The sequence below is a fragment of the Equus quagga genome, chromosome 9, assembly GCF_021613505.1.
Source record: "Equus quagga isolate Etosha38 chromosome 9, UCLA_HA_Equagga_1.0, whole genome shotgun sequence".
NCBI lineage: Eukaryota > Metazoa > Chordata > Mammalia > Perissodactyla > Equidae > Equus > Equus quagga.
Genome location: NC_060275.1, coordinates 101846421 through 101866242, shown reverse-complemented (window position 1 = coordinate 101866242; position 19822 = coordinate 101846421). Strand labels below are relative to the sequence as shown.

The window sequence follows — 19822 nt, the reverse complement described above, 5'->3', positions numbered from 1 at the left end:
AGTGCAGTCCAAATACTATTCTAAATATTGTGCATTTGTTAAACAATTTATCACTGCATCAACGAACTGAGATAAATACTGTTTTAGTTCTCATTTTACATCCGAGGAAACTAACAACCCGAGAAGTTTAACAACTTCCCTATAGCCACATAGCTAGCTATTTCTAGAGCTTGGAAGCAGTCTCCTTTAAATCCTAGAATCTTAATTGTTATATAATATCTGCTAATATAATAACAATGGTTTTGTTATTCTAAAACTTCCCATTCTTCAGCACCAATGGAAGAGAAGTAATTGGGCCATACATACATGTTTAAATAAAGAAAATAAAATATCTAGCTTTGTGATCCTTATGGTAAGAAAAAACTGTATTCCTGATGAGGTCACAAGTTGAATGTTAAAGATCAATGGAAGATTGAAAGATTTTATTATTATGACCATGGCATCAAAATTTAGTTTTCACTTCTTTATTTCTCTAACGTTCATTGATATTAATCTAGTGTTTGTATGTCAACTTTTTCTACGTAGTTGAAATGGAAAAAATATATACTGAGACTTGTTTAAAGCAAGAATAACTAACAAAGTATCCATAACCTATTTCTAAGTAGGGAGCTGAGTGTCAAAGTTGTATTTTGAGCAGATTAAATAAACGTCTTTTTTTTTTTTTTGAGGAAGATTAGCCCTGAGCTAACATCTGCTGCCAACTCTCCTCTCTCTCTTTTTTTTTTCGCTGAGGAACACTGGCCCTGAGTTGACATCCCTACCCATCTTTCCCTACTTTATACGTGGGACGCCTACCACAGGATGGCTTGTCAAGCAGTGCTATGTATGCACCCGGGATCCTAACCGGGGAACCTGGGCTGCAGACTTAACCATTGTGCAACTGGGCCGGTCCCTAAATAAACGTTTCTATATTGTATGACTTACATTTGCTTATGCACACTAAGAGAGAAATTATGCTTATTAATTTGATTTACTAAAACAAGTCCCTTTATTTCAAGTTCAGTAGTGGTTATTTTTGCTGATAGAGGTTAGAAATCAAAAGCCAATGACATTTGGCTTAGAAGATTACCTCAGAAGTAATCTTGTGTGCATTCCATGGCACAGAAGATGCGGAAAGGAGACAGAAAGAGAGAACAATGAGAAGAATGAGAAGAAAAAAGGAAAAGAGAAAGAAATATAGAAAAAATGATGCGTTCAGTGACAAATTCGGAAATTTAAAGCTTTGGGAAGAGATAGTTGGTGAAAGGGTAAGTTATTCTTCACAGTTTTATTCTTTTAATAATCTCATTTTTTTTTCTTTTTCGCCATGTGTCTGTACTGCCCACTCAAATCAGCAAATATAGATATGAGAAAATCTGAGTATTTAAAACATAAGATTAAAGACATCTCTTGCAGGCCAGATGGGCTTCACTTCTCCTGGGTATTGCATGTAGTTTCTGGTTACAGATGTAAGTACAAGGAAGAGAGGAGACAAGGTAGATGGGCCTCCTATTCAGACACATGAGGTCTTTTCCTCCATATATATTGGTGGCCGGACCCTGCCTTGCTTCTGCCTCTGACGCCCATGCTCATTCAAGGAGACTCTTTTAGTAAATCCTTGTGTTTACTTTCAACATCATTAAAATAATCAAGAATGTTTTTGAGAATAAAGAGTCAAAAAAACAAAACAGCAACCACAAAACTACCCAAATAGAAGAGACACAATCTGTACTTTTATCTTACCATAGAGATTTGTAAAAGTTTAATTCAGTCATTTCAGGATGGAATCAAATATACTTAAACTGTAGAGACTTCTAGAGACATCAACTTGGTCATGAAATTCAGAACTTGGCTTGTGCTGTGAACTGAAAAGTTTTGTCCCTCAGATTCTTATGTTGAAGACCCCATCCCCAATATGACTGTATTTGGAGATAGGGCTTTGAGGAGATAATTGCACTTAAATGAAGTCATAAAAGTGGGGCCCTAATCCAAGAGAATTGATGGCCTTATAAGTAAAGGAAGAGAGATATTTTTTTTCTCTCTCCGCCATGTGAGGATGCAAGGAGAAGGCAGCCATCTTGCCAGCTAGGAAAGGAGCTCTCACCAGGAGTTGGCAGCTTGTTCTTGGACTTCCTTGTCTCTAGAACTACAAGAAATAAATTTCTGTTGTCTAAGCCATTCCTTCATAGCTCTTAGTTATGGCAGCCCAAGCAGACTAATAAAGATTGCAATAAAATGTTTATACTTTACTAAATGGAGAATCATAAAGAACAAAGAAAATCCAGCTAACAAAATGGTAAATGAGTGAATATGATTAAATATAAAATTGACATAATTTTAAACTAGATCTTTAAAATTCAGATGCTTAACATGTAAAATATACTTACTGAGAATCATCTATAGAAGGTAAAATGCACTGAAGCTAAGCAGATAACATTGTAATCATATTGTTGCAATTACACAAATATTTACAAAGTCAAATAATGGTGAAAATAAGGATGAATAATAAATTACAAATTAATTTTATGTGGAAAATTGTTCTAGAATTTGAATAAAAGGAGAGATGATGTTCCCCATTATGTATTGTTCTCCTGAAATTTGAAGTTCCAAATGACCTTTCTAAATTTTTAAGCCACTCATAAAAGTTACTGATGTGTATTTTGTATGTTTGATTTAAAATATATGCATATCAAAAAACTATTAAATCATTGTCCAGAAAACAATTATGGATTCCTTTCCAAAGAGGAAACAGCCATTTGGTAAAGGGTTTAAAATAAGTTTTATCTTGCAATCGCATCATTGTTTAATGTTCATATTAATTTGTTCTCACAATTTGGAGGATATGCTGTCATGTGTCACAGAGAATTTATCACACTACATGGATAAAAAAAAAACTTATTTATCCTGATCTTTGTCTAAAATCCTCTGGATTTAAAAAAATAAGATAAACTCAAGATGTAACGTGGCAATTTTGAGGTACTTACCGAAGAATGTAACATTATGCTTTGAAATACTTATTTGTCTTGATAAATGCATATGCAAACACAAGTATACATGTAAACTCTTTTTTATTTCTAAATAGTAAAATAATTGAAGAATATTTTGTCTTAATCACACATTACCAAATTTCAGTTTACTATAGTTGTAAAATTGATGATGATTACTTTTTTATCTGGGCATGTCTTCTATGCCTGTAAATACTAGCTAGGATTTTCCAGAGAAACAGAACCAACCACTGGCCATGTGGTCATAACTGGTGTTAATTATTTTCTTTCACCATTCATTCCATATTTCCTTTGCCCTTAGCAAGCACCTAAGCTGGTCATGGCTCTTCATCTGGTGAGGTGACTCAAATCTTCATTCCTGAAGAGTGTGGGCCATTAGTAGTCCTGGCTGGGTTGGGTTTTATAGTTTTCCATTGATTTTAATCACAGGGCTTGGTAATGCTAAGAGACCCCTTAGAGATCTTTGATATTCCAGAACACACTATTCCTTACTTCCATTGTAAGATAGCAGTCTAATTTCCCCTTGGTAGTCAGGATCAGTCAGCCTAGCCAGTACAGTAATTCCCTTCTTGGGCATGAGGATGCCAAAATGGCTGAGTGACAGTCTTAACAGCCAGTTCAGTGATGTCATTGTTGCATTTCCTGGTGAAAACATTCCACTTTTTGAAACTAAGAACTTTAGGCCAGCCGATTATAAGGTTTGGTGATAGGAAGCAAAAATTTTGCTAATGGGTCACTAGGAATAATAGTGAGTAGTGTTACTCCCATTTCTACCCCTTGATTCTTGGACCCATGAATCTTGGCTATAGGAGAAACAGCACTGTATATTGGGTGCTGATTTAGAGCTCATAGACGACCTTGACTCATCCCTGTAAGGTGTTGCCACTCAGCTGGTTCTGTAACTGAGTCTTCAAAATGCCATTCTATGATTCTATCAAGTAGGTTGCTTCACGATTGTGGGTATATTAGTCTGCTTGGGCTCCTATAACAAAATACTACCCTAGGCACTGACAGGGGTGGTTGGGGAAAGAGGTTGTCTGGCATCCATAGAAAGGGTCATTCTATCCAGTAGACTTGTAAAATCCTCTTCTGCTGAGGTCACCCTTTGTTGAATATTCAATGGGATACAAATATTTTCATGTTTTTTGCCCATTCAGAGAGCTCTATCCACATACCTCTTCCCTAGTCTTCCTTGTCACTAATTCGTGACCACAACCCATGATACAGTATACATCTGGCCATTTTCCCTTCCAAACAAAATAAATAACTAGGTACACTACCTGAAGCTCTGTCCACTGGGAGGAGTTCCCTTCATCTCTCTCCTTCAGGGGTATTCCAGAAAGGGGCTATGGTGCTGAATCTGTCCACTTTTCAGTGGTGCCTGCATCTCACACAAAACTCTCTATAAACAGACTTGAGCCTTCTTTTCCTCTGTCAACGGATCTCAGGGAACTCCCCCTGAGGCCACAGGTGCAGGCTGGGAGAGAGAAGGTAGTAGAGGAGGAGTAAGGACCATGGGCATTTGGGCCACTTCTTCATTTAACTTACTTGTGCCTTCAGGTCCTGCTCCGGCCCTATCACATATATACCACTTCCATTTGATGATGAAGTGCTGTTGTACATGCCCAACTTAATGTCTGGGTGAGTCAGAAAACACCCAGTTCATGATGGACAGCTCAGGTAGCGTGGTAACTTGTGGCCCAGGATTAAGCATGCAGTCTCTGCTAAGGCCTAAGAGCAGGTCAAAAGCTGTTTCTCAAAACGACAGTAATTATCTGCAGAGGATGGCAGGGCTTTGCTCCTGAACTGTGAGGACTGCACAGTGATTCACCTGTAGGGGCTTGTCAAAGGCTCCAAACAGCACCCCTGTTGCCCACTGACATTCAAACACCATTGAATTTGCTGGATCATACAGTCCAAGTGGCAGAGGAGCTTGCACATCAGCCTGGACCTGTTGCAGGCTCTTGTTTGGGCCCCTCTCAATCCTAGCAGCTCTTGGGTCACTTGCTAAATGGTTGGGAATAACACACCCGAAATAAAACCCAAAGAGGCTCACTAGGTGTTGTGCCTCTTTCCTGGTTGGAGGAGGGGCCAGATGTAACAACTTATCCTTCACCTTAGAAAGGATATCTTGTCATGCCCCACACTACTGGTCCTCTAGAAATTTCACTGAGGTAGAAGGCTCTGAATTTTGTTGGATTCACTTTCTACCTTCTGACACACAAATGTCTTATCAATAAGTCTAGAGAAGTTGCTACTTCTTGCTTACTAGGCCTAATCCTCATAATGTCATCAATGTAATAGACCAGTGTGATACCTTGTGGGAGGAAAAGGTGATCAAGATTCCTGCAAACTAAATTATGACATGAGGCTGGAGAGTTGATATACCCCTGATGTTGGATAATGAAGGTGTATTGCTCACCTCCCAGCTGAAAGCCAACTTCTCATGGTAGTCTTTATCAACAGGGATGTAGGAAAAAAGCATTTGCACACTCAATAGCTGCCTACTTAGCACCAGGGAATCTGTTAGTTTGCTCACGCAATGAAACCATATCTGCAAAAGTAGCTGCAATTGCAGTCACCACTTGGTTATCCTTATGATAATCTACTGTCATTCTCCAAGATCCATCTGTTCTCTGTGCAGACCAAAAAGGTAAATTGGATGGGCGTGTGGTGGAAATCACCACCCCTGCGTCTTTCAAGTCCTTGATGGTGGCACTAATCTCTGCAGTGCCTCCAGGAATGTGGTTATTCTTTTGGTTTACTATTTTTCTTGGTAAATGTAGTTCTAGTGGGTTGCTCCTGATCTTTGCCACCACAGTAGCCCTTATTCCACAAGTCAGGGAACCAGTGTGGGGATTCTGCCAGTTGCTGAGTATGCATTGTGAAACTGGGGAAATAACCACAGGACAGATTCTCGGATCCACTAGGCCAACCATGTGAAGGACCTAAACTAAAACACCATTGGTCACCTGACCTCCACAAACCTCTACTCTGACTTGTGTACCACTGTGACTTTTTGGTTCTCCTGGAATTGATGACAGTTAAAAGCTGGTGTCCAGTAGTTCATGACATATCTGATTATTTCCTTTTCTTTAATGCACTGTCACCCTAGTAAAAGGAAAAAGGTCCCTTTGGGAAAGGTTGGGAGAGATATTAAGAGTATGAACTGTTGGCAAGGTACCAAGATCATTCCTCAAGGGGATGCACTCTCTCCTTTATTCAAGGAGTTCTGGGTCTGAAAGCTGACTCAAATCTGGGAATTGATTGAGGGCCCATGATCTCTGTTTTTATAATTCATGTTAGACTTTTGTTTACTTGTCCTAGAACTTTTCTGCTTATGCCCATCAAGTAAGAATTTAGTAGGTTTCCTATCTATTTCACTTTTAAGAACACCAAGATCTACTAACCAACACCACAGGTTTACATCACTCAGACTATTCCCATAGCTGCTTTGACTCTGCTGCCCATTCAGGTAGCCATACCTACCTTGCCTTTGAAGTTGAGTGCTGCTGTTTGGCCCTGCCACTCCAGTGTCCAGTTACTCCCATTGCATTCAGGTTTCTCAATTCGGTCGTAGCAATTCCCACTATAAGTTCTGGCTTACGGAAAAGATCTATCACAGAACATTTAACTTCACAGTATTGTTGAATGTTGCATCTTCTGGACCCTCCTGGGGTGGGTAAGTGGTTCTTAACTGATAAATCTACTCTAACATTCCAATCTCCCTAAACGTTGGAATCCCTTCTTCTACAGTAAGCCAAGGCAGGTCTAGCATTTTTAAGTTCACTTAATGTGGGCCAGCCAATTAGGCAATCTGATAGAGCTCTTTCTAACTCCCCAAGTTGTAATATTAAACACTGAAATATCTGCTTAGTGGCCTATATCAATAAATGTGGCCTGATCCAAGTTTATGCTCCTTCCCCCATTATCCCACACCTTTATGATGCATTCCTACACATATTCCTCAGATACTTGTCTTTACAAATTAGAAAAATCAAGTAGTTGTTTCAGAGTGTAGCATACTTCCTTGAGGCATGCTGTGTGCCTCGCCTTTAGGATTACCCTGAGATTTGAGTCTAGTTATAGGTCTAGAAGCAAAAAGGGGTTGTGGGAGTGGGTTAGCAGTGTCTTGCAAGGCAACTTCCCCAAAGGAGGCCATAACATTTTCTTCAGGCAATCCAGGGTTAATTTCCTCAGACAGGGATGGCGAAGCTACCGTTACTGGCAAAGAAGACTCATCAGAATTTAGAGGCTCAGTTTTTCCAGCTTCATTAAGGTCTTTCTACACATCTGTATTCCAACTTTCAGTATCCCATTCTTTCCCAATCAATGTTCTCACTTTAACAGTAGACACCCTGCGAGGCTAGGATTCAATATGCATTGTAATTCAGCCACTGGGAGGATGAAATTTGGGGTTTGATTTTAACAATTTCAGCCATGTGACTCCAGGAGATGAGAGTCTCTTTCAAGGCAGATGTAGAAGATTTCAGGTCATTTATGTGGCCCTTGAGCCTAGAATTCAAATCCCTGAGCTCCTCCTACTCTTTCTCTACTTTGTACAGAGACATTAGGAGCAACCAGCTAATCTCCTTTTACTCATTTGTTTGACAAAAATGTTCAAAGGTATCATACAGGGTCAATCAAATCCTTGCCTCTTATAAATGCTTTGTTAGGAATGTCCAATGGTGATATTTTGCATATCTCTATGCCACATCACAAGATAGACTGTTGGTGCTCTCTTTCCTGCTGGAAATAGAGTTGTTAGTACCTTTAAACCTAATCAGAGTAGAAAGTCGATTCTAGAAACCCCAAAAACAATTCATTCAGTTCATTCTTAAGATTCTGTTCCTCATTCTTGGTACTAAAATCTGTATTAATCAGGATTCCCCAGAGAAACAGAACCAATAGAAAGTATGCGTGTGTGTGTGTGTGTGTGTATGTAAAGAAAGAGAGACAGAGACATAGAGATAGAGAGAAATTTATTTTTAAAAATTGGCTTGCATGATTATAGAAGCCGGCAAGGCCAGAATATACAGGGAGTGCCAGCAGATTGGAGAAGATTTGACGTTATAGTTCAAGTCCACAAGCATTCATGTTGGAGACCAGGCAAGGGCCAATGTTGCAATTCAAGCCAGAACGTTCTTCTGGCAGGATTTCTTCTCACTTGGAGAAAGTCAGGCTTTTGTTCTATTCAGACATTCAACAGGTTGAATGAGGCCCACCCTCACTACGGTGGGTAATCTGCTTTAGTTGAAGTCCATTGATTTAAATGTTAATCTCTTCCTAAAATATCCTCACAGAAGCATTCAGAACAATGTTTGACCATATATTTGGGCACTCTTGTCCAAATAAATTGACACAAAATTAACCATTATACCCTAATTTAAAATGTAGCACAAAATTGTGTATTTCTCATTGTATACAAATACCTTCTTATTTCAATAGGTTTTACTAATGCTAGCACTTTTGCAGGGAAACATAAATTTTAATTAGTGTTTAAATTCTTCTTTTCCCTTCTCTATAGACTAGTGGAATGAAACTATATGTCCTCTTTTTATATAAATGCCTTTAGCACACGTATTAATCAGCTTTTCCTGTGGTGATGAATAACCCCCAACCTCAGTGGCTTACAAAGACCAATGTTTCTTTCTTCCTCTGGTGTCTGTATCTCTATTGGGCTCAGCTGGACTCCACAAGTCCTTTCACTCTAGGACTCCGGCTGAAGAAACAGCTGTTCTCTGGACATGACAATGTTATTGAAGAGAGCTCGAAGGGGCAAGCATAAGATGATGCATCTTAAAGCCTCTACTTAGACTGAGTACACTGCTCTTCTTCCCACATTCTGTTGGTCAAAGCCATTCACCCGGACAAGACGGGAGTGGTGGTGAGGGTGCACAGTCTTTCTAGTCTACTGGAAAGCACCACAGAGTCGTATAGCAAAGAACAAGGAAATAGAATACTATTATCAATAAGTACCTAAGAGTTGTGAATAATAATCATATCCATGACACTGTCACTAAAGAAATGCCTTTTACCCAGATCCATAACATCTTAATAAGTATGAGGCAAGTCTTTTCCAATTCATCCTGGTTTCTCTGCTGAAAAAATATTTTTTAACATTAACTCATGGTGGAAGCATGACATCATGATTAGCATGGCTAACTTTCCATATACTCTGAAATAGTTTTGTCTGGAGGAGGATTATGGAAATCTGAAGCAAGGGCACATAATGATAAAAGTTAGTATCGGTAATAATTCTGTTTGTTGTTTCAGGCTCTTTTGCAAGCCTAATTTGTATGCTGTCATTTACTTATTATAAAACTTATATGAAGCAACTACTACTATCATCTCCATTTTAAAGATGAGAAAACTGAGGCAATAAAAGTTTACCCAGATGCCTATGATACAGTGGGGAGTAGCAGAGTCAGAATTCAACTTCAAGCATGTAAGAGCCATAGTATCACACTGTTACTGACATAATATAGCACAGGAAATTATAAATCCCATCTTATTTTGAATATAATAAAAATCATTGTGGGGCCAGCCCCATGGCCGAGCGGTTAAGTTTGCACACTCCGCTTTGTCAGCGGCCCAGGTTTTCAACAGTTCGGATCCTGGGCGTGGACATGGCACTGCTCATTAGGCCATGTTGAGGTGGCGTCCCACATGCCACAACTAGAAGGACCCACAACTAAAGTATACAACTATGTTCCTGGGGGGGTTTGGGGAGAAAAAGCAGAAAAAAAAGAAGTTTGGTAACGGTTGTTAGCTCAGGTGCCAATCTTTAAAAAAAAAAAAAATAAATAAATAAAAATCATTGTATATTTTCTCATTAAGAATGCCCAGGGACCAGCTCCTTGGCAAATAGTTAAGTTTTCATGCTCCACTTCCGCAGGCCAGGATTTTGCCAGTTTGGATCCTGGGCGTGGACCTAACACTGCTCATGAAGCCGTGCTGAGGTAGCATCCCATATAGCAAAGCCGGAAGGACCTACAACTGGAATATACAACTATGTACTGGGGAGCTTTGGAAAGAAGAAGAAGAAAAAAAGAAGATTGGCAACAGATGTTAGCTCAGGGCCAATCGTAGCAAAGAATGCTCAACAACAGCTTATAAGGTACATATTAAAGATTTAAATTATTTCTTCTAAAATGAAAATGAAAATAGAAATGCATCATTCTCAAGATAGTTTTTTTCTAAAGATCTTTGAAAGCATTTACAGACTTAATTTAGAAGGACGTGTTTCACATAAGGGTATGGGATTGGAATGATGGATTTTACATTCACAGATTAAATTTAGGCAATAGATAATTTGACCTAATCAGAATCCACAGGAGTTATAATTATTCTTTTGTGTGTGTGTGAGGAAGACTGGCCCTGAGCTAACATCTGTGCCAATCTTCCTCTATTTTATGTGTGGGACATGCCACCACAGCATGGCTTAATGAGCAGTGTGCAGGTCCCTGCTGGGGAATCGAATCCATGTACCCTGGGCTGCTGGAGCGGCGCATGTGAACTTAACCACTATGCCACTGGGCCAGCCCCAACAGGAGTTATTTTTAAAGACATTCCTATTGCTTATATCATCAGTTTCTGTAAGACATGCATGCTATGAATTTCTCTGTCATGTACATACATTACAAGACAAAACATGAGTTGCATATGTGTTTTCAAGAAGATTATCTTTAGAACAGTAACTGTTAGCATGTATGTTGATGAGATCATGTTTTTAAAGCATTCGTTTTAAAAAGAAGCTAACAGCAAGATAATAAGATATTTGATTATAGAAATCAAAATAAGTATCTTATGTGACAGCATATGCTGTATGCATATAATTCTGCTAAATTGTATAAAACATACAACTTGGGTTATATGTTATTGGCAATGAGAATATAATGGCCTAAGTATTTTTCAGTTGAAATGGGAAAATGCTAAGAGTTTTGAGATATTAAAAATACACATACATATGAATATATCCAAACCCACAGTCACTTTAGAATATTCTATCAGAATAATTACAAGAAACCTTTCATCTTACATGCCTAGCATATCTGTTGACACAGATGGATCCTAGTATCAAATAAACAGCTGTATTTGCAACAGTTTCTCAGTTCCCTACTAGGGAATACACAATAAAAAATTTGAAAAGCATACAAAATAGAAGTAAATATATACTTAGAGATTAGAAGTGACTTATACAATGTTCCAAAGTGATAAGGGGGGGATGTATGGAAAATGGGGATTGTGAGTAAGCAGATTGTGTGTGATGGTATCTATATACAACAGAAAAAAGAATTTTTACCTACTTTTGAACATTTCTAAAAATATTTTAATGATAAGGCTAACTTTAATGTCTATACAGATTATAATCACTATCATACAATTGAAGTAGGTTTAGGAAATTATGTTCACAACTCCACAAAACACTGATTATATATGCATCTGTTCAAAATGATGCAGCCTGGTAGCATTTCCACAAAGGAAACAAAAAGTGAGTTTATTTGATTGGTTGTAAGTCATTTTACACAAAGCTTACATTATCTTTTATTATTACAGCAAGTGAAATAATTATCTTTAGAAAGAACACAACTGAGAATTATGAAGCATGCACATTTCTTTTATATAGTACAGAAGCCAATTTCCTGTCCATTTACTTGCCAGGACTCAGCATTACTTGTCAAGATTCCATGATAACTCTTTCAAGTTCAAATCCTAGCTGTCCCTGCTGGCAGTGAAGCAGGAGATGGAGGAAACTAGAATAAGAGGTGGGAATTTGAAAAGACAAAATAATATGCCTCCGACACTTGTATTCTTGCGTACTCCCTGGCTAATATGTATATAATATATAAGTATGCAATATATATACATACATGGTGATTATATATATGGTAGATATAGTTCATCTATATATGAAAGAACAGATATATGAGATCTATCCTCTTAACAAATTTCTAAGCGTACAGTACAGTGTTGTTAATTATAAGAACAATCTTGTACAGTGGATCTGTAGAACTTAATCATCTTGTATAAGTGAAACTTTATACCTCTTGAACAGCAACTCCTCACTTGTCCTTTCCCCCAGCCCCTGGCAACCACCATCCTACCTTCTGCCTCTATGAGTTTGACTATTTCAGATTTCTCATATAAGTGACTAGACAGAAACTGCTAATATTTACTCCATCTTTGGAAATTCATCTTCTGGAAAAATCTGAAATTTATAACAATGCTTCCTGTGTAATATGTTTGAAAATATTTTTTTTTTGTTTTCTTATCTGTCATAATAGGAGACATGAAAACAATTCTACAGAAACAAATCATAAGGAAACTAGATTTATTTGTAATTATGGATAGTCATTAATAATTTGGCATTCTGTTATAAATTTTAAACAATTACTTTATTGTTTTATTGACTGTAGACTTTATTAGTTTTCTAGGATTGCCATAATTAAGTATCACACACTGGGTAGCTTAAACGATGGGAATTTATTTCCTCACGTTTATGGAGGCTAGAAGTCCAAGATCAAGGTATCAGCAGGGTTAGTTTCTTTTGAGGGCTGCTTTCCTTGATTTGTAGATGACCATCTTTTTCTGATGTCTTCACACGGTCTTCCTTTTGTGCATATCTGTGTCTGTGATAAGAATCAACTCTTCTCGTAAAGACACCACTTACATTAGAGTAGGGTCCATTCCCAGTAAACTCATTTAACATTAATCACCTTTTTAAAGATCCTATCTCCAAATACAGTCACATTCTGAGGTATTGGGGATTAGGACTTCAACATATGAATTCTGGCAGGGGACACAATTCAGCCCATCACATTGATATCAATAAAATGTATTGATTTTTTATGTTAAATTCAATGCAAAAATTGAAATTTATGAAACTATTTAATATAATTCCACTTTTTAATTGTTCAATAAAACAGAGGGGTCATGGAGGAATATTTTCTATAAAAAATAACACAAATATTGTAAGGATTATTAAAAAGGTAAATATTATATTCTTTAAGTAGTGAATGTATTATAATAATGCCTCTATTTCTGATGACATTAAGCTTACCTCTTTGTTTCCTGTCCCTTTCTCTCTTTGGGGATTTTTTTTCCCCTCTCTTTTTGCTTGTTTATCAACTTTCATAATTACTTCAATCTTAATGATGGTCACGTACATTCCCCCAGCTTCAACCTTAGCTCATTCTTATTTTGAGTCCCTTTTCATATGTTATCACTTAAGGTACCTGGCTGGTATCTCAAATGTAACATGGATAAATGAACTCATCATATTCTCCTTCCAGATCTTTCTCCTGACAGATCAGTGCAGTTTTCCCTTATTTTCTTTTTCTTTTCTTAATATCAAAGTCTAAAAGCATGTTTTCAAGCATAGTCTTATAGTTTGTATTTTATTCTTTTCGTCCCATTTTTATGAGCAACTTCTAATTTGTACTACGGAAATTTATTTCTTCTGTTTATTTTCATTGCTGCCTCCAGCCAAGCACAGCGTATCACATCTCGTCCCTCAATTTCTTTACAAGCCTCTTAAATTCTGATCTCTTTATCGTATTCATATTTAAACTTCTTCCAATTATTTTATCTGATTCCTCCCTTTAGCAAAATATTCAAAAGCCATGTCACCCACCTCCCTGACAGACACTGCTTATAGGAAAGTGTTTGAACAATACTGGCATTTACAATCCTTCACATTTTGACAGTATTCTAAGTAGCAAACAATCTATCAGTTTTTCTCATGGTTCTATCGTAAGCTTACCATTTAAAAGACTCAGATCTTTAGTTACTGTATTAGTTGTCTGTTGCTGTGTGCAAATATTACCATAGATTTAATGGCCTAAAATAACCAACATTTGTTTATCTCTCAGTTTCTGTAAGTCAAGAGTCAAGGCACAGCTTAGTTAGGCCCTTTGTTTTTAAGGTGTAACATGACTGAATTCCAAGTGTTGAGCAGGGTTACAGTCGTATCTGAGGCTCAACTGGGGGAGGCTATACTTCCAAGCTCACATAGCTGTTGGCAATATTCAGTTCTTTGCAGGATACTGGGCTGAGGACCTCAGTTTCTTGCTAGCTGTTGACTGGAAGTCACCCTCAGCATCTTTCCTTGTGGCCCTTTCCATAGGCAGTATACAACATGGCAGCTTGAGACTTAAGAGCAAGCAAGGGAAATAGAATCTTTTAGCAACATGAATGGCATTCTTATGAAAAATTATCATTTACAATTAATTAATATGTACATCCTATCAGATTTGCTGTATGCTATTAGGTAGAAGTAAGTCTCAGGTCCCACCCACACTCAAGGGGAGAGTATTTCATAAGGACACGAACACCAGGAGTTAGGTGTCATAGGAACCATTCTACAGGCTGTTTCCCACAGCCACTTTTATGTAAACCATGTTCTTTCTTAACTGTAAGACTTAACTCATAATGTTTATCTATCCTATTTTGTTTTTTCACTTCTCTATGTTAATATATCCACAGCTTTCTCTTCAGAAAGCATCCTCTGACTAGTATAATCTCAAGACAATTAAGGAAGTTATTGTTGCAAGAAATCATTTGATAATTTGACATTTAAATAAAGATAAGAACGTCATATGACATTTTATCCTATCTACTATTTGTCTATCCCTACTAAGACAGGAAAAGTTGAATACGTTATAGGAGAAAAATGTCTCCCTGCCATCTACTTTTCTAAGGTACGATTTATAATCTTCCCTCCATGCATAATAGAATCAGATTCATGTGTTTGTAATTTAAGCGATTTGACAGCACAAACCATGTCTTATATATAAACTTCATAGGGACACATTATCCAATATGTAGCAATAATACAAAAAATGTGTATGATTGATTGGGTCAAGTCTGAGTAACAGATGATTAGATACAGAATGCAAAATTACTTTTAACCATGCAATTTGATATGATTTTGTAACATAATCTGCATAAAAAACTATGTTGGAAAGATTAATATTTCAAGGGTAGCTTAATGGCTACTAATCTAACATGATAAAGATTACTTTTGACATAAAGGAATGCACTACTTGGTAAATATTTCTTGCTGATTAAGAGGATTCTTTAAATTAAATTCACCCTCAAATAGCACTGTGTTTTTCCTTTTTTTCTTTAATGTCAATTTGCTCCAGAGTTTATTAGTTGTTTTAAATTGCTGTTGAAACTTAATCTAAGATGAGAGAATCATGTTATCAGGATATAAAATAATGACGCATAATATAAGCTTGGTAATAAAAAAGCAAATCCTTTCAGCTCAAAAAAACATCAGATTTAATAGCATGCAATCTAAAGGAAAAGTATGGCTGCCAGACAAATTACTAACACTTCTATGTTGAGGAATGAATATGCCTTCATTACTGGTTGCCAACAGATACTTACGTTAATCTTCCGCCTTGCAGCTCTTATTATCTAAAACTGTATATTTTTGATCATTCAGCATATATTTTCTACAATTATTTGTCTGCTTTAGCACATGAGTCAAATATCAGACATTTAAAGTTGTTCATGGATTAAATATAATGTGTTTGTTAGATATGTGAAAAGTAGACTCTATGATTAAAATGATTTTTTACACGGTTAGATACCAAAGTGAAATGCTTACAATAGTAATACTTCTTTTGAATTGGTTTATAAACGTCATGTTAGCTATAAGGCAATGAATTGTGTAATGGTTTTTAGAAATCTTTTTTTCCAACTCATTTAAAGCACTTCTGAGGTGAAATTTCAAAGTCATGTAAACTTTTTATCAGATTAATATTAGTGGAGGATTCAAATAAGTTTTCAACATTTGCTGGTTTTTCAATATTAAATAAATTTATACCAAAAACAGTACACAATTTTTATTCTATGCAAAGAAACTAAATTTGAAAACTTGAACAAAATTTATAGTTCAAGAACAGACATTATTGACTCATTAACTAGTGTCCTTTAATAACTAAATTAAGTAATTGAATAGCCACAATAGGAAAGATTATATACTACATTCTCAAGGTGATATAATGATGGATATGATATTATTTCCTTCTTAACAACTTAAAATAAGAGCTGTATTTGAAGAAATGAATACAAGTGGATATAGTGCAAAGGTCTAAAGAATGCATTCAACCAGTAATCAGAATAACATTCTGTAAGGATTAGTAAGATAAAATATAATTTCTGGATGAGGAAGCTAAGAAAGCTTTATTTTAAGAAAGGAGGATTTATACTGCACCTAGAAAGTTATGATTGTAACATTAGATTGCAATAGAATACAAAGCAAAGAAACTTCAAGCAGAAATATGTGCAGGAGCAATATCTGAGAGAAAACTCAAAAGAGTTATGAAAGTCTGTGTTTGGTAGATTGTAATTTGTCCCATTGTTCAGCCCTCCTTTGATCCACACCCTTTGCCATATGTATAACTTTGAAATTCTTTCCACTAAAGATGGTCAGTATATTCTTGAATTTGGCTTCCTACACTTGACTTGTACTTACTCGAGGCATGCCATTAGGACTACTACACACCTGAGGCATGCTACTGATCTCAGGAGAATAGAAGACACACAGAGCAAAGAAGGCTGGGATAAGCCACCTCAGCCATGACTAAGAACAGTTGTCTACAAGTTGGTCCACAGATATGTGCATGAACTCATCTTTGATTTCAGAGCTGTCCAACCACCCCAGCCTCCTTCAGTTGACTTTGTGTTGACCTATAGATGCACAAATAAAAGTAAATATTGTTCTTTTCACCACTGAGTTTAGGGGTTATTTGATACACAGCAATTAACAGACAAAAATTTGATACTGAGAGTTGGGATAAGCTATAACAAAAAATCTATAATGTGTCATTGTCATTAGAATCACATAATGAACGGATGCTGGAGAAGTGGTGAAGAAACTATTTACAGAGACTGAAAAAATGTTGACCTGTACTATTTAGTTGTGATAGTTTGGTAAAATTAAACTCACAATAACTTGAAAGACTGAAAATGTATCTAAGATATTGTCAACAGAGTCATGGTTTTTAGGTAGAATATTTTAGAATGAATTGTTTCTTTTTAGCTGCATATGATAAACTACAAGAAGAAAGACTGTATTTTCAGAAAAGAATTAGCCACTTTGAAAGCAAAGTTATGGGTATGAAAATAAAACTAGTTCTTATATCCAGACTATTCAACAAGTAAAAGACTTTCAAATTCAATTACAGCATGTGGTCCTAGACGAAATCCAGGTGCCACCCAGTGTTATATGGTTTCCAAGGAAAGATCCATGACTCATAATAAAGGTGGCTTCTAGTGGGCTCTTTAACTAGGAAAAAGAAACTCTAAGAAGCAAAGAGCATCATTCTATAGAAGCCTGGGTTTTTTCTTTTTTTTTTTTTTTTTTTGTTTTTTTTTAGCATTAGGACTGGAGAGAGGCATATGTCTAATAGAATACCAGGTATAGCTTTTGTCTAATGGACTAATTAGAATCAAATACATGGAAAACCCATCTGCTTTGAGAAATCATTATTGGCAAAGTTATCTATATCTTACCTGATAGATGACTGAAATTTCTTAGATATGAAATTTTCTCTGGAACCTGAACGTTCTAGAGGCAGAAAGCAGGGTTAAAATGTTTATCTGCCACCAAACAGGTGATATTGTTCAATGTTCTTTCTATATGTGATGAAAGACAATAACAGAAAAACCCTTGGAGAACAATGCACAGATAAACAATTTTACTGAGCAGAACTAGGACCTAATTAAGAAACATCCCCTATTCCCATTGTACGGGAACCTGCCAACCTTTACTCAGAAAGATTTCAGAATTGCTAAGAATCAATGACTGTTATATGTCTCCCATTATTATTTTTGTTGAATGAGAGTTTGTTGCAGTTTTCCTGTTCATATTTTAACATTTTTTGTGGGGTGTGTGTTATGAGAGGGCAGATAACTTACTTGTGTAGTCCACAGGTCATCTGATGAGGAGGAGTCATATTTGAATCCGATATAATTGAGATCTTGGACTTTGAGTCTCCTGACATGATTATTGAGTGGACTTGGAGTCCCAGAAGTGAGCACATTTTGCATGTGGGAGAGGCATAACCCTTTGCGGCTAAGAAGGTGCACTATGGTAGGCTACATTATTGGTTTTCATTATAATTCTCTTTACGTACCTCCATGGTGGAATATATTTCCTCCTCCTTGCCTTTGAGTGTGGCCATGTGACTTACTTTGACCGATAGAATTAGGCAGAAGTGACAGGTGTCCAATTTTGAGTTAAGGTCTTAAGAATCCTTGTGTGTCTCTACTTGTTCTCTTGTGTATACGCTATCATCGTGAGGGGAAAAAAGCTCAAAAAACCAAAAGACGTTCACCTTAAGCCTGCAGTTACTGAAGTAGAATTGAGAAATGAGAATCAGAGTAGTCTCATCTGAGTCACGTCATCCAAGCCCAGCGGTAAGAAACTATAGTTGTTTCGATTCTATGCATTTTTGAGTGGTTTGTTATGCCACATTCAGAAACAGGTACTAGAAGATGGTACCCAACATATATACCCTCTAGTCATCTTTGAGGTCAGCTAGTCTAGACTGGGTTCACCTGGAGTAACCACTTCACGAATCTATTATCCTCCTTGGGCCACTCGTTAGAGTATTAACGTTGTGGATTTGCTTATTTTTCATTTTATATCTGTCGGTTTATCATTATATTTTCAGGTTTCTAAAATAATTTTTTGTATAGAAAAAAGTTCCCCATAGAACAGAGAGTTCCTGTACACACTTCACCCAACTTATCCTAATGTTAATATCTTACATAACCACAGTATAATTGTCAAAACAAATAAATGATATTGGTAATGCTATTAATTGTTATTCAGCAATACTCTGTTTTTGTGTTCTTAACCACCATCAATTAATGTCAATTTTAGAAACATATTTTCATTAAGTGTAAAATTGTAGATTAGGAGCTATTTTTATCCACGATGTTAAAGATAATTTTTGATTATCTTCTTGCTGTCATTATTTCTGTTGAGGAATTAGCTATCACTCTTATTGTCGTTCCTTTGAAAATAATACTTTTTTTTCCTTCTACTAGATTTTACAATTTTATCTAGGGCTTTGGTTTTTGAGAGTTCTATTATGATTGTCTATGGTCACTTGCTTGAAATCCAGTGAAAGTTTTGAATCTGTCTGTTAATATCTTTCATCAATTTTGGAAAATTATTAGCAATTCTCTCTTCAGTTTTTATTTTCTCATTTCTGGCACTCAAATTATACATATGTTACAGCTTTTGCTGTCCCACATGTCTCTCTCCCCCTGTATCTTCAATGATTTTTTTCCTTCTCTATTTCAGAATGATATTTTCTCATGCTTATGACACTCACTTCATTGTTGCTGTCATTTGCTATCTAAACATTTGTTGCAGTGAATTCTTAATTTCAAAAAGTGAATTCTCGTTTCTACAATTTTTGTTCTATTTTTATTTTAATAAATACATTCTTATGTAACCCTGGGCCCATTTAGAGCCAGTTTGAACAGACCTCCGTCTCTGATCAACAAAAATGGTTAAGGATTGTCTTTCAGAAACACTGCAAAGTCACGCAGCCAGGGCATGTGCAAAAGAAGAAATTGTGACCTGAAATGACCTCAGAACCAAAGATCCTCCTTCTCATGGAACCCAGGGACTGGGACACGACCAGAATTTGAAAGCTGGACTCTTATCAGAAGTGAAGTGTCCCGCATTCAGGAAGATCTGGTGTTAAAATTCTTTCTCCACCACATGCAAAATCTTTAGAAGCCAATCATAAATGTTTAGGATCCTGTCATAAATGTTTAGGACCCTGTCATAATGTTTAGAACAT

The 19822-nt window shown here is 36.5% G+C and overlaps 1 pseudogene; it reads right to left on the bottom strand.

The window, feature by feature from the left end:
* Positions 1–3238: 3238 nt before the first annotated feature.
* On the bottom strand, positions 3239–18142 carry LOC124244613 (uncharacterized; annotated as a pseudogene).
* Between the last annotated feature and the right edge of the window lie 1680 nt (positions 18143–19822).